Here is a 23,764-nt window from a genome sequence, read left to right on the forward strand (position 1 = left end):
TAACCCCTGTCATCAAAATATTGCATGACAGTTTTATTCAAATTGCTCCATGACCCTGTCATCACAATGCTCCCTGCTCTTCTCATCACAATGCACCACACCCTTGTCACGAAAATGCCCCATGACATTTGTCATCACAAAACTCCATGACCCTTGGCATCACAATGCTCCATGCCATTGTCATCACAATGCTCAATGAAATCTCTCATCACATTGCTCCATGCCCTTGTCATCACAGTGCTCCATTACACCTGTCATAACAATGCTCCATGACCCCAGCCATCACAATGTTCCACGGCCTTGTCATCACAAGACTCCTTGACCCTTTTCATCACAATGCTCCACATACTTTTCATCGCTATTCTCCATAAAACTTGTCATCACAAAACTCCATTCACTTTTCATCAAAATGCTCTCTCACCCCATATATCACAATGTTCCATCACTAGTCATCACAATACTCTCTCACCACTGTCATCACAATGTTCCATGACCACTGTCATCACAGTGCTACATGCCCTTATCATCACAATGCTCCATGACACCTGACATCACAATGTTCCATAACCCCTGTCACAAAATGCTCCATGACCCATTTCATCACAATGCTTTATGACCCCGGACATCACAATGTTCCATAACCACTGTCATCAAAATATTCCATGACCCTTTGATTCAAATTGCTCCATGACCCTGTCATCACAATGCTCCCTGCTCTTCTCATCACAATGCACCACGCCCTTGTCATCAAAATGCTCCATGACATTTGTCATCACATAGCTCCATGACCCTTGGCATCACAATGCTCCATGCCCTTGTCATAACAATGCTCCATTACACATGTCATAACAATGCTCTATGACACCTGCCATCACAATATTCCACGGCCTTTTCATTACAAGGCTCCATGACCCTTGTCATCACAATGCTCCAAGACCTCTGTTATCACAATTCTCCATGCCACTTTTCATCTCAATGCTCCATAAACACTGACATCACAATGCACCATGCCCATCATCATAGTGATTCATGCTATTGTCATCACAATGAAATCAACATGCTCCATGTCCTCTGTCATCACAATGCTCCAAACCCTTCTGATCACAATGTTCCATAACACTTGTCATCACATGCCCCATGACGCTCGTCATCACAATGATGCAAGGTCTTCTCATCACAATGCTCCATGACCTTTGTCACCACAATGCTCAATACACTTGGCATCACAATGCTCGCTGACACTTGTCATCAGTATGCTCCTTGAACACTGTCATGACAAGGCTCCATGCCTTTTTCATCACAATGATCCATTCCCTTTTCATCACAGTGCTCCAAGACCCCTGTTATCACAATGGTCCGTGACTCCAGTCATCACAATGCTTCATGACATTTGTCATCACAATGGTCCATGACCTCGTCACACAAAGCTATGTGACCTTTGTCACCACAATGCTCCATGAAATTTTTATCACTATGCTCTGTGACCCTTGTCATCACAAAGCTCCATGCCTTTGTCAGCACAATGCTCCATGACCCTTGTCATCACAATGCTCGATGCACGTGTCAGCACAATGCTCCATAACCCATGTCATCACAATGCACCATGCACTTGTCATCACAATGCTCCACATCCTTGTCATCAAAATGCTCCATAAACCTTGTCATAACAATGCTCCATGCACTTCTCCTCAAAATGCCTTCTCACCACTGATATCACAATGTTCCATCACTAGTAATCACAATACTCCCACACGCCTGTCATCACAATATTCCATGACCCCTGTAATTCACAATTCTCCATGCCCTTGTCATCACAACGCTCCATGATGCATGTCAGCACAATTATCCATGGCCTTCTCATCACAATGCTCCATGCCCTTGTCATCACAATGCTCCAACACCCCTGTAATCACAGTGCTCCATGCCCCTTTTCATCTCAATGGTCCATGAACCCTGTCATCACAATGCACCATGCCCATCACCATAATATTTCAGGCTATTGTCATCACAATGAAATCAAAATGCTCAATGACCTCTGTCATCACAATGCAAAAAACCCTTCTGATCACAATGTTCCATAACACTTGTCATCACAATGCCCCATGACGCTGGTCATCACAATTATCCATGGCCTTCTCATCACAATGCTCCATGATCTTTGTCATCACAATGCTCAATACACTTATCATCACAATGCTCCCTGACAGTTGTCATCAGTATGCACGTTGAAACCTGACATGGCAAGGCTCCATGCATTTTTCATCACAATGATCCATTCCCTTTTCAGCACAATGCTCCAAGACCCCTCTAATCACAATTCTCCATGTCCTTGTCATCACCAAGCTCCATGACGCATGTCATCAGAATGCTCCATTGCCTTCTCATCACAATGCTCCATGCCCTTGTAATCACATTGCTTCAAAACCCCTGTAATCTCAATGCTCCATACACATTTTCGTCAGAATGCTCCATGCCCTTGTCATCACAATGCTCCATGACCCTTGTCATCTCAATGTTCCAAGCCCTTGTTATCAAAATGCTCCATTACATTTGTCATCACAATCCTCCATGACACTTGGTATCACAATGCTCCATGCCATTGTCATCACAATGGACAATAACATATGTCATCACAATGCTCCCTGACAGTTGTCATCAGTATGCTCCTTGAACCCTGTCATGACAAGTCTCCATACATTTTTCATCACAATGATCCATTCCCTTTTCATCACAATGCTCCAAGACCCCTGTAATCACAATGCTCCATGTCCTTGTCATCACAAAGCTCCATGACGCATGTCATCAGAATGCTCCATTGCCTTCTTATCACAATGCTCCATGCCCTTGTAATCACATTGCTTCAAAACCCCTGTAATCTCAATGCTCCATGCACATTTTCATCAGAATGCTCCATGCCCTTGTCATCACAATGCTCCATGACACTTGTCATCTCAATGTTCCAAGCCCTTGTTATCAAAATGCTCCATTACATTTGTAATCACAATCCTCCATGACACTTGGTATCACAATGCTCCATGCCATTGTCATCACATTGGGCAATGACATATGTCATCACAATGCTCCCAGACACCTGTCTTCACAATATTCCATAACACTTGTCATCACAATGCTCCATGAACTCCTCATCAAAATGCTCTCTCACCATATATATCACAATGTTCCATCACTAGTCATCACAATACTCGCTCACCCCTGTCATCACAATGTTCCAAGACCACTGTCATCACAGTGCTACATGCCATTATCATCACAATGCTCCATGAGCCCTGACGTCACAATGTTCCATAACCGTGTCACAAAATGCTCCATGACCCATTTCATCACAATGCTTCATGACCCCTGACAACACAATGTTCCATAACCCCTGTCATCAAAATATTGCATGACAGTTTTATTCAAATTGCTCCATGACCCTGTCATCACAATGCTCCCTGCTCTTCTCATCACAATGCACCACGCCCTTGTCACCAAAATGCCCCATGACATTTTCATCACAAAACTCCATGACCCTTGGCATCACAATGCTCCATGCCATTGTCATCACAATGCTCAATGAAATCTCTCATCACATTGCTCCATGCCCTTGTCATCACAGTGCTCCATTACACCTGTCATAACAATGCTCCATGACCCCAGCCATCACAATGTTCCACGGCCTTGTCATCACAAGACTCCTTGACCCTTTTCATCACAATGCTCCACATACTTTTCATCGCTATGCTCCATAAAACTTGTCATCACAAAACTCCATTCACTTTTCATCAAAATGCTCTCTCACCCCATATATCACAATGTTCCATCACTAGTCATCACAATACTCTCTCACCACTGTCATCACAATGTTCCATGACCACTGTCATCACAGTGCTACATGCCCTTATCATCACAATGCTCCATGACACCTGACATCACAATGTTCCATAACCCCTGTCACAAAATGCTCCATGACCCATTTCATCACAATGCTTTATGACCCCGGACATCACAATGTTCCATAACCACTGTCATCAAAATATTCCATGACCCTTTGATTCAAATTGCTCCATGACCCTGTCATCACAATGCTCCCTGCTCTTCTCATCACAATGCACCACGCCCTTGTCATCAAAATGCTCCATGACATTTGTCATCACATAGCTCCATGACCCTTGGCATCACAATGCTCCATGCCCTTGTCATAACAATGCTCCATTACACATGTCATAACAATGCTCTATGACACCTGCCATCACAATATTCCACGGCCTTTTCATTACAAGGCTCCATGACCCTTGTCATCACAATGCTCCAAGACCTCTGTTATCACAATTCTCCATGCCACTTTTCATCTCAATGCTCCATAAACACTGACATCACAATGCACCATGCCCATCATCATAGTGATTCATGCTATTGTCATCACAATGAAATCAACATGCTCCATGTCCTCTGTCATCACAATGCTCCAAACCCTTCTGATCACAATGTTCCATAACACTTGTCATCACATGCCCCATGACGCTCGTCATCACAATGATGCAAGGTCTTCTCATCACAATGCTCCATGACCTTTGTCACCACAATGCTCAATACACTTGGCATCACAATGCTCGCTGACACTTGTCATCAGTATGCTCCTTGAACACTGTCATGACAAGGCTCCATGCCTTTTTCATCACAATGATCCATTCCCTTTTCATCACAGTGCTCCAAGACCCCTGTTATCACAATGGTCCGTGACTCCAGTCATCACAATGCTTCATGACATTTGTCATCACAATGGTCCATGACCTCGTCACACAAAGCTATGTGACCTTTGTCACCACAATGCTCCATGAAATTTTTATCACTATGCTCTGTGACCCTTGTCATCACAAAGCTCCATGCCTTTGTCAGCACAATGCTCCATGACCCTTGTCATCACAATGCTCGATGCACGTGTCAGCACAATGCTCCATAACCCATGTCATCACAATGCACCATGCACTTGTCATCACAATGCTCCACATCCTTGTCATCAAAATGCTCCATAAACCTTGTCATCACAATGCTCCATGCACTTCTCCTCAAAATGCCTTCTCACCACTGATATCACAATGTTCCATCACTAGTCATCACAATACTCCCTCACCCCTGTCACCACAATATTCCATGACGCCTGTAATCACAATTCTCCGTGCCCTTGTCATCACAAACCTCCATGACGCATGTCATCAGAATGCTCCATGGCCTTCTCATCACAATGCTCCATGCCCTTGTCATCACAATGCTCCAACACCACTGTAATCACAATGCTCCATGCCCCTTTTCATCTCAATGCTCCATGAACCCTGTCACCACAATTCACCGTGCCCATCACCATAATATTTCATGCTATTGTCATCACAATGAAATCAAAATGCTCAATGACCTCTGTCATCACAATGCACCAAACCCTTCTGATCACAGTGTTCCATAACACTTGTCATAACAATGCCCCATGAGGCTGGTCATCACAATTATCCATGGTCTTCTCATCACAATGCTCCATGATCTTTGTCATCACAATGCTCAATACACTTATCATCACAATGCTCCCTGACTGTTGTCATCAGTATGCTCCTTGAACCCTGTCATGACAAGGCTCCATGAAATTTTCATCACAATGATCCATTCCCTTTTCATCACAATGCTCTAAGACGCCTGTAATCACAATGCTCTATGTCCTTGTCATCACAAAGCTCCATGACGCATGTCATCAGAATGCTCCATTGCCTTCTCATCAAAATGTTCCATGCCCTTGTCATCACATTGCTTCAAAACCCTTGTAATCTCAATGCTCCATGCACCTTTTCATCAGAATGCTCCACGCCCTTGTCATCACAATGCTCCATGACCATTGTCATCGCAATGTTCCAAGCCCTTGTCATCAAAATGCTCCATTATCTTTGTCATCACAATCCTCCATGACACTTGGTATCACAATGATCCATGCCATTGTCATCACAATGGACAATGACATATGTCATCACAATGCTGCCTGACACCTGACTTCACAATACTCCATGACCTTTTCATCACAATGTTCCATGCCCTTGTCATCACAATGCGCCATGCCCACTCTCATCACATTAATCCATGAAAAAAGTCAGACCAATGCTCCATGCCCCTGTCATCACAATGCTCCATGCCCTTGTCATCACAATGCTCCATGACCCCTGTCATCACAATGCTCCGTGACTCAAGTCATCACAATGCTTCATTACCTTTGTCCTCACAATGGTCCATGCCCTCGTCACACAAGGCTCTGTGACCTTTGTCACCACAATGCTCCATGCCCTTGTCATCTCAATGCTCCATGCCCACTGTCATCACAATAATCCATGAAACATGTCAGAACAATGTTCCATGCCCCTGTCATCACAATGCTCCATGCCCTTGTCATCATAATACTCCATGACCTTTGTCATCACAATTCTCAATACACTTGTCATCACAGTGCTCCCCAACACTTGTCGTCAGAATGCTTCTTGAACCCTGTCATGAAAAGGCTCCATGCCTTTTTCATCACAATGCTCCATGTCATTTTCATCACAATGCTCCATGCCATTGTCATCACAATACTCCACAAGGTAGTCATCAGAATTCTCCATGACCATTGTCATTACAATGCTCCATGACCGCTGTCATCAGAATTCTCTATAACAACTGCCATCACAATGCTCCATGCCCCTTGTCATTACAGTGCTCCATGACACTCGTCATCACAGTTATCCATGGTCTTCTCATCACAATGCTCCACGTTCTTGCCATCACAATGCTGCATGCCCTGGTCATCACAATGCTCCATGTCTTTGGTGATCACAGTTCTCCACGTCCTTGGAATCACTATGCTCCATGACACTTCTCCTCACAGTGTTAAATGCTTTGTCATCACAATTCTCTATGCACTTTTCATCACAATGCTCCATGACCCCAGTCATAGCCAGCTCCATGTGGTTGTCATCCCAATGCTTCATAATTTGTCATCAAAATTATCAATGGCCCTTGTCATCACAATGCTCCATGCCCTTGTCATCACAATGCTCCAAGCCGTTGTCATCACAATGCTCCATTACCTTTGTCATCACAATCCTCCATGACACTTGGTATCACAATGCTCCATGGCATTGTCATCACAAGGGACCATGACATATGTCATCACAATGCTCCCTGACACCGGTCTTCAAAATAATCCATTACCTTGTCATCACAATGATCCATGCCCTTGTCATAATAATGCACCATGCCCACTGTCATCACAATAATCCATGAAAATTGTCAGACCAATGCTCCATGCCCCTGTCATCACAATGCTCCATGCCCTTTTCATCACAAAGCTCCAAGAACCCAGTAATCACAATGCTCTCTGCCCCTTTTCATCAGAATGCTCCATGAGACCTGTCATCACAAGGGTCCATTACACCTGTCATAACAATGCTCCATGACCCCTGCCATCACAATGTTCCACGGCCTTGTCATCACAAGGCTCCATGACCCTTGTCATCACAATGCTCCAAGACCTCTGTAATCACAATTCTCCATGCCACTTTGCATCTCAATGCTCCATGAACACTGTCATCACAATGCACCATGACCATCACCATAATGATTCATGCTATTGTCATCACAATGAAATTAAAATGCTCCATGTCCTCTGTCATCACAATGCTCCAAACCCTTCTGATCACAATGTTCCATAACACTTGTCATCACATGCCCCATGACGCTCGTCATCACAATGATGCAAGGCCTTGTCATCACAATGCTCCATGACCTTTGTCACCACAGTGCTCAATACACTTGGCATCACAATGCTCGCTGACACTTCTCATCTGTATGCTCCTTGAACACTGTCATGACAAGGCTCCATGCCTTTTTCATCACAATGATCCATTCCCTTTTCATCACAATGCTCCAAGACCCCTATTATCACAATGCTCCGTGACTCCAGTCATCACAATGCTTCATGACATTTGTCATCACAATGGGCCATGACCTCATTACACAAAGTTCTGTGACCATTGTCACCACAATGCTCCATGAAATTTTTATCACAATGCTCCGTGACCTTTGTCATCACAAAGATCCATGCCTTTGTCAGCACAATGCTCCATAACCCATGTCATCACAATGCACCATGCACTTTTCATCACAATGCTCCACATCGTTGTCATCAAAATGCTCCATGACCCTTGTCATCGCAATGTTCCAAGCCCTTGTCATCAAAATGCTTCTTTACCTTTGTCATCACAATCCTCCATGACACTTGGTATCACAATGCTCCATGCCATTGTCCTCACAATGGACAATGTCATATGTCATCACAATGCTCCCTGACACCTGTCTTCACAATACTCCATGACCTTCTCATCACAGTGTTCCATGCCCTTGTCATCACAATAATCCATGAAACATATCAGACCAATGTTCTCTGCCCCTGTCATCACAATGCGCCATGACAACTCTCATCACAATAATCCATGAAACATGTCAGACCAATGTTCCATGCCCCTGTCATCACAATGCTCCATGCCCTTGTTATCACAATGCTCCATGACCCCTGTCATCACAATGCTCCGTGACTCCAGTCATCACAATGCTTCATGATCTTGTCCTCACAATGGTCCATGCCCTCGTCACAAAAGGCTCTGTGACCTTTGTCACCACAATGCTCCATGCCCTTGTCATGTCAATGCTCCATGCCCACTGTCATCACAATAATCCATGAAACATGTCAGACCAATGTTCCATGCCCCTGTCATCACAATGCGTCATGCCAACTGTCATCACAATAATCCATGAAACATGTCAGACCAATGTTCCATGCCCCTGTCATCACAATGCTCCATGCCCTTGTCATCACAATGCTCCATGACCCCTGACATCACAGTGCTCCGTGACTCCAGTCATTACAATGATTCATGACCATTCTCATCACAATGGTCCATGTCCTCGTCACACAAGGCTCTGTGATCTTTGTCACCACAATGCTCCATGAAATTTTGATCACAATGCTCTGTGTCCCTTGTCATCACAGTGCTCCATGCCTTTGTCAGCACAATGCTCCATGACACATGTCCTCACAATTTGCCAAGCTCTTTTCATCACAATGCTCCACATCATTTTCATCGCTATGCTCCATAAAATTTGTCATCACAATGCTCCATGCACTTCTCATCAAAATGCTCTCTCACCACATATATCACAATTTTCCATCACTTGTCATCACAATACTCGCTCACCCCTGTCCTCACAATGTTCCATGACCACTATCATCACAGTGCTATATACCCTTATCATCACAATGCTCCATGACCCCTGACATCACAATGTTTCATAACCCCTGTCATCAAAATGTTCCATGACACTTTTCATCAATTTGCTCCATGTCCCTGTCATCACAATGCTCCCTGCCCTTCTCATCACAATGCACCACGACCTTGTCATCAAAATGCTCCATGACCTTTGTCATCACAAAGCTCCATGACCCTTGGCATCACAATACTCCATGCCATTTCATCACAGTGCTACATGAAACCTCTCATCACATTGCTCCATGCCCTTGTCAGCACAATGCTCCATGACGCTTGTCATCACAATGCTCGATACTCTTCTCATCACAATGCTCCATGGCCTTGACATTACAATCCTCCATGACACATGTATCACAGTGTTCCATGCCCTAGTCATCACAATGTTCCATGCCGAATCTCATCACAATAATCCATGAAAATTTCAGACCAATGTTCCATGCCCTTGTCATCACAATGCTCCATTACCCCTGTCATAACAATGCTCCATGACCCCTGCCATCACAATGTTCCACCGCCTTGGCATCCAAGGCTACATGACCCTTGTCATCACGATGCACCAAGAACCCTGTATTCACAATGCTCCATAACCTTGTCATAACAAAGATCCATGACACATGTCATCAGAATGCTCCATGGCCTTCTCATCACAATGCTCCATGCCCTTGTCATCACAATGCTCCAGGACCCCTGTAATCACAATGCTCCATGCCCCTATTCATCAGAATGCTCCATGAGACTTGTCATCACAAGGCTCCATGGTTTTCTCATCACACTGCTCCAGGACGTTGTCATCACAATGCTCCATTCCCTTGTCATCCCAATGCTCCTTGACCACTGTCATCACAATAATCCATGAACATTTTCAGGCCAATGCTGCATGACCTTCTCATCACAATGCTCCATGACCTTTGTCATCAAAATTCTCCAAGAACTCTGTAATCACAATGCTCCATGTCCTTGTCATCACAAAGCTCCATGACGCATGTCATCAGAATGCTCCATTGTCTTCTCATCACAATGCTCCTTGCCCTTGTAATCACATTGCTTCAAAACCCCTGTAATCTCAATGCTCCTTGTACCTTTTCAACAGAATGCTCCATGCCCTTGTCATCACAATGCTCCAACACCCCTGTAATCACAGTGTTCCATGACCCTTTTCATCTCAATGCTCCATGAACCCTGTCATCACAATGCACCGTGCCCATCACCATAATATTTCATGCTATTGTCATCACAATGAACTCAAAATGGTCAATGACCTCTGTCCTTACAATGCACCAAACCCTTCTGATCACAATGTTCCATAACACTTGTAATCACAATGCCCCTTGACGCTGGTCATCAAAATTATCCATGGTCTTCTCATCACAATCCTCCATGACCTTGTCATCACAATGCTCCAGGACCCATGTAATCACAATGCTCCATTCCCGTATTCATCAGAATGCTCCATTAAACTTGTCATCACAAGGCTCCATGGTCTTCTCATCACACTGCTCCAGGACCTTGTCATCAAAATGATCCATACCCTTGTCATCACAATGCTTCTTGACCACTGTAATAACAATGCTCCATGACACCTGTCATCACAATGCTCCATGCCCCTTGTCATTACAGTGATCCATGACGCTCTTCATCATAATTATCCATGGTCTTTTCATCACAATGCTCCACGGTCTTGCTATCACAATTCTCCATGCCCTGTTCATCACAATGCTCCATGTCCACAGTCATTACAATTCTCCACGTGGTGGTGATCACAATGCTTCTTGACACTTCTCATCACAATGTTACATGATCTTGTCATCACAATTCTCCATGCACTTGTCATCGCAATGCTCTATGACCACTGTCATAGCAAGCTCCATGCGCTTGTCATCACAATGCTTCACGTCGTTGTCATCAAAATTCTCAATGGCCCTTGTCATCACAATGCTCCATGCCCTTGTCATCACAATGCTCCATGACCCTTGTCATCACAATGTTCCAAGCCCTTGTCATCAAAATGCTCCATTACGTTTGTCATCACAATCCTCCATGACACTTGGTATCACAATGCTCCATGCCATTGTCATCACAATGGACAATGACATATGTCATCACAATGCTCCCTGACACCTGTCTTCACAATACTCCATGACCTTGTCATCACAATGTTCCATGCCCTTGTCATCACAATGCGGATTCCCACTCTCATCACAATAGTCCATAATTTTGTCAGAGCAATGCTCCATGACCCCTGTCATCACAATGCTCCGTGACTCCAGTCATCACAATGCTTCATGACCTTTGTCATCACAGTGGTCCATGTCCTCTTCAAACAAGGCTCTGTGATCTTTTACACCACAATGCTCCATGAATATTTCATCAAAATGCTCTGTGTCCCTTGTCATCAAAATGCTCCATGCCTTTGTCACCACAATGCTCCATGCCCTTGTCATCACAATGTGCCATGCCCACTGTCATCACAATAATCCATGAAACTTGTCAGACCAATGTTCCATTCCCTGTCTTCACATTGCTCCATGCCCTTGTCATCACAATGCTCCATGACCCCTTTCATCACAATGCTCCGTGACTCCAGTCATCACAAGGCTGCATGACCATTCTCATCACTATGGTCCATGCCCTCGTCACACAAGGCTCTGTGATCTTTTTCACCACAATGCTCCATGAATATTTCATCACAATGCTCTGTGTCCCTTGTCATCAAAATGCTCCATGCCTTTGTCAGCACAATGCTACATGACACTTGTCATCAAAATGCTCCATGCTCTTGTCAGCCAAATGCTCCATGACCCATGTCATCACAATGTGCCATGCGCTTGTCATCACAATACTCCACATCCTTATCATTGCTATGTTCCATAACACTTGTCATCACAATGCTCCATGCACTTCTCATCAAAATGCTCTCTCACCACATATATCACAATGTTACATCACTAGTCATCACAATACTCCCTCACCCCTGTCATCACAGTGTTCCATGACCGCTGTCATCACAATGCTACCTGTCCTAATCATCACAATTCTCCATGACCACTGACATCACAGTGTTCCATAACCCCTGTCACAAAATATTCCATGACCCTTTTCATCATGTTGCTCGATGACCCTGTCATCACAATGCTCCCTGTCCTTCTCATCTCAATGCACCACGCCCTTGTCGTCAAAAGGCCCCATGACCTTTGTCATCACAAAGCTCCATGACACTTGGCATCACAATGCCCCATGCCCTTGTCATCACAATGCTCCATTACCCCTGTCATAACAATGCTCCATGACCCCTGCCATCACAAAGTTCCAAGGCCTTGTCATCACAAGCCTGGATGACCCTTGTCATCAAAATGCTCCAAGACACCTGTAATCACAATGCTCCATGCCCCTTTTCATCTCAATGCTCCATGAACCCTGTCATCACAATGCACCATGCCCATCACCATAATATTTCATGCTATTGTCATCACAATGAAATCAAAATGCTCAATGACCTCTGTAATCACAATGCACCAAACACTTCTGATCACCATGTTCCATAACACATGTCATCACAATGCCCCATGACGCTGATCATCACAATGATCCATGCCCTTTTCATAACAATGCTCCAAGACCCCTGTAATCACAATGCTCCATGTCATTGTCATCACAAAATTCCATGACGCATGTCATCAGAATGCTCCATTGTCTTCTCATCACAATGCTCCTTGCCCATGTCTTCGCAATGCTTCAAAACCCCTGTAATGACAATGCTCCATGCACCTTTTCATCAGAATGCTCCATGACCCTTTTCATTAAAATGCTCCATGACCCCTGACATCACAATGTTCCATAACCCCTATCATAAAAATGTTCCATGACACTTTTCATCAGTTTGCTCCATGACCCTGTCATCACAATGCTACCTGCAGTTCTCATCATAATGCACCACGACCTTGTCATCAAAATGCTCCATGACCTTTGTCAACACAAAGCTCCATGACCATTGGCAACACAATGCTCCATGCCATTTCATCACAATAGTACATGAAACCTCTCATCACATTGCTCCATGCCCTTGTCAGCACAATGCTCCATGACGCTTGTCATCACAATGCTCGATACTATTCTCATCAGAATGCTCCATGCCCTTGTCATTACAATCCTCCATGACACGTATATTACAGTGTTCCGTGCCCTAGTCATCACAATGCTGCATGCCGAATCTCATCACAATAATCCATGAAATTTTCAGACCAATGTTCCATGCCCTTGTCATCACAATGCTACATTACCACAGTCATAACAATGCTCCATGTAGACTGCCATCACAATGTTCCATGGCCTTGTTATCCAAGGCTCCATGACCCTTGTCATCACGATGCTCCAAGACCCCTGTTATCACAATGCTCCATGCCCTTGTCGTCACAAAGATCCATGACCCATGTCAGCAGAATGCTCCATGGACTTCTCATCACAATGCTCATTGCCGTTGTCATCACAATGCTCCAAGACCCCTGTAATCACAATGCTCCATGCCCCTACTCATCAGAATGCACCATGAGAGTTGTCATCACAAGACTCCATTTTTTTCTCATCACACTGCTCCAGGACCTTGTCATCACAATGCTCTTTTCCCTTGTCATCACAATGCTCCTTGACACGTGTCATCACAATACTCCATGAAAATTTTCAGCCCAATGGTCCATGACCTTCTCATCACAATGCTCCATGACCCTTGTCATCACATTGCTCCATGACCCCTCTCATCACAATGCTCCATGACCCCTCTCATCACAATGCTCCATGCCCCTTGACATTACAGTGATCGATGACGCTCTTCATCATAATTATCTATGGTCCTTTCATCACAATGCTCCACGGTCTTGCCATCACAATTCTCCATGCCCTGTTCATCCCAATGCTCCATGTACATGCCATTACAAGTCTCCACGTCCTTGTCATCACAATGCTCCGTGACACTTCTCATCACAATGTTACATGATTTTGTCATCACAATTCTACATGCAATTGTCATCGCAATGCTCTATGAACCCTGTCATAGCAAGCTCCATGCGCTTGTCATCACAGTGCTTCACGACGTTGTCATCAAAATTCTCATTGGCCCTTGTCATCACAGTGCTCCATGCCCTTGTCATCACAATGCTCCATGACACTTGTCATCACAATTTTCCAAGCCCTTGTCATCAAAATGCTCCATTACCTTTGTCATCACAATTCTCCATGACACTTGTTATCACAATGCTCCATGCCATTGTCATCACAATGGACAATGACATATGTCATCACAATGCTTCCTCACACCTGTCTTCACAATATTCCATGACCTTGTCATCACAATGTTCCATGCCCTTATCATCAAAATGTTCCATGCCCACTGTCATCACAATAATCCAGGAAACTTGTCAGACCAATGTTCCATGCCCCTGTCAGCAAAATGTTCCATGCCCTTGTCATCACAATGCTCCATGTCCACTGTCATCACAATAATCCATGAAACTTGTGAGACCAATTGTCCATGCCCCTGTCATCACAATGCTCCATGCCCTTGTCATCACAATGCTCCATTACCCCTGTCATCACAAAGCTCCGTGACTGCAGTCATCACAATGCTTCATGACCTTTGTCCTCACAATGGTCCATGCCCTCGTCACACAAGGCTCTGTGACCTTTGTCACTACAATGCTCCATGCCCTTGTCATCTCAATGCTCCATGTGCACTGTCATCACAATAATCCATGTAACTTGTCAGACCAATGATCCATGCCCCTGTCATCACATTGCTCCATGCCCATTTCATCACAATGCTCCATGACCCCTTTCATCACAATGCTCCGTGACTCCAGTCATCACAATGCTTCATGACCTATCTCATCACTATGGTCCATGCCCTCGTCACACAAGGCTCTGTGATCTTTTTGACCACAATGCTCCATGAATATTTCATCACAATGCTCTGTGTCCCTAGTCATCAAAATGCTCCATGCCTTTGTCTGCACAATGCTCCATGACACTTGTCATCAAAATGCTCCATGCGCTTGTCAGCACAGTGCTCCATGACCCATGTCATCACAATGCGCCATGCGCTTGTAATCACAATACTCCACATCCTTCTCATTGCTATGCTCCATAACACTTGTCATCACAATGCTCCTTGCACTTCTCATCAAAATGCTCTCTCACCACGTATATCACAATGTTCCATCACTAGTCATCACAATACTCCCTCACCACTGTCATCACAGTGTTCCATGACCCCTGTCATCAGAGTGCTACATGCCCTTATCATCACAATGCTCCATGACCACTGACATGAAAATGTTCCATAACCCCTGTCACAAAATGCTCCATAACCCATTTCATCCCAATGCTTCATGACCCCTGACATCACAATGTTCCATAATCCCTGTCATCAAAATATTCTGTGACCCTTTTCATCAACTTGCTCCATCACCCTGTCATCACAATGCTCCCTGTCCTTCTCATATCAATGCACCATCCCCTTTCTTCAAAATGCCCCATGACATTTGTCATCACAAAGCTCCATGCCATTGTCATCACAATGCTCAATGAAATATCTCATCACATTGCTCCATGCCCTTGTCATCACAATGCTCCATTACACCTGTCATAACAATGCTCCATGACCACTGCCATCACAATGTTCCACGGCCTTGTCATCACAAGGCTCCATGACCCTTGTCATCACAATGCTCCATGACCTTTGTAATCACAATTCTCCATGCCACTTTTCATCTCAATGCTCCATGAACGCTGTCATCAAAATGCACCATGCCCATTATCATAATGATTCATGCTATTGTCATCAAAATGAAATTAAAATGCTCCATGACCTCTGTCATCACAATGCTCCAAACCCTTCTGATCACAATGTTCCATAACACTTGTCACCACAATACCCCATGACGCTCGTCATCACAGTTATACAAGGTCGTCTCATCACAATGCTCCATGACCTTTGTAACCACAATGCTCAATACACTTTTCATCAAAATGCTCCCTGACACTTGTCATCAGTATGCTCCTTGAACACTGTCATGACAAGGATCCATGCCTATTTCATCACAATGATCCATTCCCTTTTCATCACAATGCTCCAAGACCCCTGTTATCACAATGCTCTGTGACCTCTGTCATCACAATCCTTCATGACATTTGACATCACAATGGTCCATGACCTCGTCACACAAAGCTCTGTGACCTTTGTCACCACAATGCTCCATTTAATTTTAATCACAATGCTCTGTGATCCTTGTCATCACAAAGCTCCATGCATTTGTCAGCACAATGCTCCATGACCCTTGTCAGCACAATGCTCGATGCACGTGTCAGCACAATGCTCCATAACGCATGTCATCACAATGCGCCATGCACTTGTCATCACAATGCCCCACATCCTTGTCATCAAAATGCTTTATAAACCTTGTCATCACAATGCTCCATACACTTCTCCTCAAAATGCTCTCTCACACTGATATCACAATGTTCCATCACTAGTCATCACACTACTCCCTCACCCCTGTCATTACAATGTTCCATGACCCCTCTCATCACAATGCTACATGCTCTTATCATCACAATGCTGCATGACACCTGACATCACAATGATCCATAACCCCTGTAATCAAAATGCTCCATGACCCTTTTCATCACAAAGCTCCATGACCACTGACATCACAATGTTCTATAACCCCTGTAATCAAAATATTCCATGACCCTTTTCATCAAATTGCTCCATGACCCTGTCATCACAATGCTCCCTGCCCTTCTCATCACAATGCACCACACCCTTGTCATCAAAATGCTCCATGACTTTTGTCATCACAAAGGTCCATGACCCTTGGCATCTCAATGCTCCATTCCATTGTCATCACAATGCTCCATGAACCCTCTCATCACATTGCTCCATGCACTTGTCATTACAATCCTGCATGATCTATGTATCACAGTGTTCCGTGCCCTTGTCATCACAATGCTCCATGCCCACTCTCATCACAATAATCCATGAAAATTTTCAGACCAATGCCCCATTCGCTTGTCATCACAAAGCTCCATTACACCTGTCATAACACTGCTCCATGACCCCTGCCATCACAAGGTTCCACGGCCTTGTCATCACAAGCCTCGATGACCCTTGTCATCAAAATGCTCCAAGAATCCTGTAATCACAACGCTCCATGCAATTGTCATCACAAAGCTCCATGACGCATGTCATCAGAATGCTCCATGGCCTTCTCATCACAATGTGCCATGCCCACCCTCATAGCAATAATCCATGAAACTTGTCAGACCAATTCTCCATGCCCCTGTCATCACAATGCTCCATGCCCTTGTAATCACAATGCTCCATGACCCCTCACATCATAATGCTCCGTGAATCCAGTCATCACAATGCTTTATCACCTTTGTCATCACAATGGTCCATTCCCTCGTCATCACAGGGCTCTGTAACACTTGTCATCACAATGCTGCATGCCTTTGTCAGCCCAATGCTCCATGACCTTGTCATCACAATGCTCCATGCGCTTGTCAGCACAATGCTCCAAGACACATGTCATCACAATATGCCAAGCACTTGTCATCAAAATGCTCCATAAAACTTGTCATCACAATGCTCCATGCACTTCTCATCTAAATGCTCTCTCACCACTGATATCACAATGTTCCATCACTAGTCATCACAATACTCCCTCACCCCTTTCATCACAATGTTCCATGTCCGGTGTCATCAAAATGCTACATGCCCTTATCATCACAATGCTCCATGACTACTGACATCACAATGTTCCATAACCCCTGTCATCAAAATGTTTCCTGACACTTTTCATCAAATTGCTCCATGACCCTGTCATCACAATGCTCCCTGCCCTTCTCATCACAATGCACAACACTCTTGTCATCAAAATGCTCCATGACCTTTGTCATCACAAAGCTCCATGACCCTTGGCATCACAATGCTCCATGTCATTGTCATAACAATGCTCCATGAACCCTATCATCACATTGCTCCTTGCCCTTGTCATCACAAAGCTACATGACGCTTGTCATCACAATGCTCAATGCCTTTCTCATCACAATGGTCCATGCCCTTGTCATTACAATCCTCCATGACCCATGAATCACCGTATTCTGTGACCTTGTCATCACAATGCTCCATGCCCACTCTCATCACAATAATCCATGAAACATTTCAAACCAATGCTCAATGCCCTTGTCATCAAATTGCTCCATTACACCTGTCATAACAATGCTCCATGACCCCTGCCATCACAATATTCCATGGCGTTGTCATCACAAGGCTCCATGACCCTTGTCATAACAATGATCCGTGAACCCTGTAATCACAAGGCTCCATGCCTCTTTTCGTCTCAATTCTCCATGAATACTGTCATCACAATGCACCGTGCCCATCACCATAATGCTTCATGCTATTGTCATCACAATGAAATCAAAATGCTCCATGACCTCTGTCATCACAATGCTCCAAACCCTTGTGATCACAATGTTCCATAACACTTGTCATCACAATTTTCCAAACCCTTGTGATCACAATGTTCCATAACACTTGTCATCACAATGCCCCATGACGCTCCTCATCACAATTACCCATGGTCTTCACATCACAATGCTCCATGACCTTTGTCATCACAGTGCTCTTTGACACTTGTCATCAGTATGCTCCTTGAACCCTGTCATGACAAGGCTCAATGCCTTTTCCTCACAATGATCCATGGACTTTTCATCACAATGCTCCAAAACCCCTGTAATCACAATGCTCCATGCCCTTGTCATCAGAAGTTTCCATGACGCATGTCATCAGAATGCTCCTGGCATTGTCATCACCATGCTCCATGCCCTTGTCATCCCAATGCTCCAAGACCCCTGTAATCAAAATGCTCTATTCCCTTTTGCATAAGAATGTTCCATGAGACTTGTCATCACAATGCACCATGGTCTTCTCATCACAATGCCCCGGAGTTTGTCATCACAATGCTCCATTCCCTTGTCATCACAATGCTCATTGACACCCGCCATAACAATACTCAATGAATATTGTCAGCCCAATACTCCATGAACTTCACATCACAATGCTCGATGACCACTGGCATCACAATGCTCCATGACCAATGTCATCACAACGCTCCATGACAGCAGACAACACAATGATCCGGGACTCTTGTCATCAAAATTCTCCATGACCCTTGTCATCACAATGATCCATGTCTTTGCCATCCCAAAGCTCCATGACCCGTGTAAACACAATGCTCCATGACGCTTGTCATCACAATGCTCCATGCATTTGTCAGCAAAATGCTACATGACCTTGTCATCACAATGCTCCATGCACTTGTCATCACAATACTCCTTTCCCATTGTCATCAAAATCCTCCATGAACCTTGGGTTCACATTGCTTCATGCCCTTGTCATCACAATGCTCTATGCTCCTTGAAATGAAAATGATACATGACTTCTGTCATCACAATGCTCCAAATCCTCGTGATCACAATGTTCCATAATACTTGTCATCACAATGCTCCATGATGCCTATCATCACAATGCTCCATGACCTTTGGCATCACAATTCTCAATACACATGTCATCACAATGCTCCCTGACACTTGTCGTCAGAATGCTGCTGGAGCACTGTCATGAAAAGGCTCCATGCCTTTTTCAGCACATTACTCCACAAGCTTGTCATGAGAATGGTCCATGACAATTGTCATCACAGTGATCCATGACACCTGTCATCACAATGCTCCATGCCCCTTGTCATTAAAGTGCTCCATGACGCTCATCAGCACAATTATCCATGGTCTTCTCATCACAATGCTCCACGGTCCTGCCATCACAATGCTCCATGCCCTGGTCATCACAATTCTACATGTCCTTGACATCACAATGCTCCAAGACACTTCTCATCAAAATGGTACATGCTGTTGTCAATACAGTTCTCCATGCACTTTTCATTGCAATGCTCCATGACCCCTGTCATAGCAAGCTCCATGCGCTTCTCATCACAGTGCGTCACGACCTTCTCATGAAAATTCTCAATGGCACTTGTCATCACAACTCTTCATGATCTTGTCATCACAGTGCTCCTTGACCTTGATATCACGATGCTCAAAGCCCTTGTCATCACAATGCTCCATTACATTTGTCATCCAAATCTTCCATGACACTTGGCATCACAATGCCCAATGGCATTGTCATCACAATGGATCGTGACATATGTCATCACAATGCTCCCTGACAACTGCCTTCACAATAATGTATGACATTGTCATCACAATGCTCCATGCCCTTGTCATCACAATGAGCCATGCCAACTGTCATCCAATAATCCATAAAACTTGTCAGAGCAATGCTCTATGCCTCTGTCATCACAATCCACCATGCCCTTGTCATCACAATGCTCCATGACCCCGGTCGTCACAATGCTCCATGACTCCAGTCATAACAATGATTCATGACCTTTGTCATCAAAATGGTCCATGCCCTCGTCATCACAAGTCTCTGTGACCTTTGTCACCACAATGCTCCATGAACTTTTGATCACAATGCTCCATGACCCTTGTCATCACAATGCTACATGCGTTTCTCAGCACGATGCTCCATGACCCATTTCATCACAATGCTTCATGCGCTAGTCAGCACAATGCTCCATAACACATGTCATAACAATGCACCACACGCTTGTCATCACAATGCTCCACAACCTTGTCATCACAACGCTCCATAAACCTTGTCATCACAATGCTCCATACACTTCTCATCAAAATGCTCTCTCACCACTGATATCACACTGTTCCATCACTAGTCATCACAATACTCCCTCACCCCTGTCATCACAATGTTCCATGACCCCTGTAATGACAATGCTACATGCCCTTATCACCACAATGTTCGATGACCCCTGACATCACAACGTTCCATAATCCCTGTCATCAAAATGCTCCATGACCCTTTTCATCACAATGCTCCATTACCCCTGACATCACAATGTTCCATAACCCCTGTCATCAAAATATTCGATGACCATTTTCATCAAATTGCTCCATGACCCTCTCATCACTATGCACCCTGCCCTTCTCATTACAATGCACCACACACTTGTCAACAAAATGCTACATGACCTTTGTCATCACAAAACTCCATGACCCTTGGCATCGCAATGATCAATGCCATTGTCATCACAGTGCTTCCTGAAGCCTCTCATAACATTGCTTCCATGTCCTTGTCATCACAAAGCTCCACGATGCTTGTCATCAAAATGCTCGATGCCCTTCTCATCACAATGCTCCATGCCCTTGTCATTACAAACCTCCATGACCCATGTAACACAGTGTTGTGTGACCTTGTCATCACAATGCGCCATGCCCACTCTCATCACAATAAACCATGAAACTTTTCAGACCAATGCTCCATACAATTGTAATCACAATGCTCCCTTACCCCTGTCATGACAATGCTCCATTACCCCTGCCATCAAAATTATCCAAGGCCTTGTCATCACAAGGAACCATGACCCTTGTCATCACAATGCACCATGCCCATCATCATAATGCTTCATGCTATTGTCAACACAATGAAATAAAAATGCTCCATGACCTGTGTCATCACAATGCTCCAAACACTTGTGATCATGATATTCCATAACACTTGTCATCACAACGTCCCATGAAGCTCGTCATCACAATTATCCATGGTCTTCTCATCACAATGCTCCATGACATTTGTCATCAAAATGCTCAATACTCATGTCATCATAATGGTCCCTGACACTTGTCGTCAGTATGCTCCTTGAACCCTGTCATGACAAGACCCCATGCCTTTTTTGTCACAATGATCCATGCCCTTTTCATCACAATGCTCCAAGACCACGGTATTCGCAATCCTCCATGCCCTTGTCTTCACAAAACTCCATGATGCATGTCATCAGAATGCTCCATGGCCTTCTCATCACAATGCTCCATGCCCTTGTCATCACAATGCTCCAAGACCCCTGTAATCACAGTTCTCCATGCCCCTTTTCATCTCAATTCTCCATGAACCCTGTCATCACAATGCACCATGCCCATGATCTTAATGCTTCATGCTATTGTCATCACAATGAAATCAAAATGCTCCATGACATCTGTCATCAAAATGCTCCAAACCCTTGTGATCACAATGTTCATAACACTTGTCTTCACAACGCCCCATGACTCTCAACATCACAATTATCCACGGTCTTCTCATCACAGAGCTCCATGAGCTTTGTCATCACAATGCTCAATACACTGGTCATCACAATGCTCCCTGACACTTGTCATCAGTATACTCCTTGAACCCTGTCATGACAAGGCTACATGCCTTTTTCATCACAATGATCCATGCCGTTTTCATCACAATGCTCCAAGACCCCTGTAATCACAATGCTCCATGCCCTGGTCATCACAGTGCTTCATGACGCATGTCATCAGAATGCTCCATGGCCTTCTCATCACAATGCTCCATGCCCTTGTCATCACAATGCTCCAAGGCTCCTTTAATCACAATGCTCCATGCCCCATTTCATCAGAATGCTCCATGAGACTTGTCATCACAAAGTTCCATAGTCTTCTCATCACAATGCTCCAGGATCTTGTCATCACGATGCTCCATTCCCTTGTCATCACAATGCTCCATGACCCCTGTCATCACAATACTCCATGAACATTTTCAGCCCAATGCTCCATGAACTTCTCATCACAATGCTCCATGACCCCTGTCATCACAATGCTCTATGACTACTGTCATCACAATGCTCCATGACCCCTTACAACACAATAATCCGGGACTTTTATCATCAAAATGCTCCCTGACCCTTGTCATCACAATGATCCGTGCTCTTGCCATCTTAATTCTCCATGACCGCTGTAATCACAATGCTCCGTGATGGTTGTCTTCACAGTGCTCCATGAAACTTGTCATCACGATGCTCCATGCCTTTGTCAGCAAAATGCTACATGACATTGTCATCACAATGCCCCATGCGCTTGTCATCAAAATCCTCCCTGAAACTTTGGATCACATTGCTTCATGCCCTTGTCATCACAATGCTCCATGCTCATTGAAATCAAAATGATCCATGACCTGTCATCACAATGCTCCAAAACCTTGTGATCACAATGTTCCATAACCCTTGACATCACAATGATCCATGATGCCTGTCATCACAATATTCCATGCCATTGTCATCACAATGCTCCATGACCATCGTCATCACAATGCTCAATAAATTTGTCATCACAATGCTCACTGACACTTGTTGTCAGAATGCTCCTTGAAACCTGTCATGAAAAGGCTCCATGCATTTTTCATCACAATGATCCATGCCATTTTCATCACAATGCTCCATGCCATTGTCATCACAATGCTCACT

This window comes from Hyperoodon ampullatus (genome assembly GCF_949752795.1).
Source record: "Hyperoodon ampullatus genome assembly, contig: SUPER_X_unloc_1, whole genome shotgun sequence".
Classification (NCBI taxonomy): Eukaryota; Metazoa; Chordata; class Mammalia; order Artiodactyla; family Ziphiidae; genus Hyperoodon; species Hyperoodon ampullatus.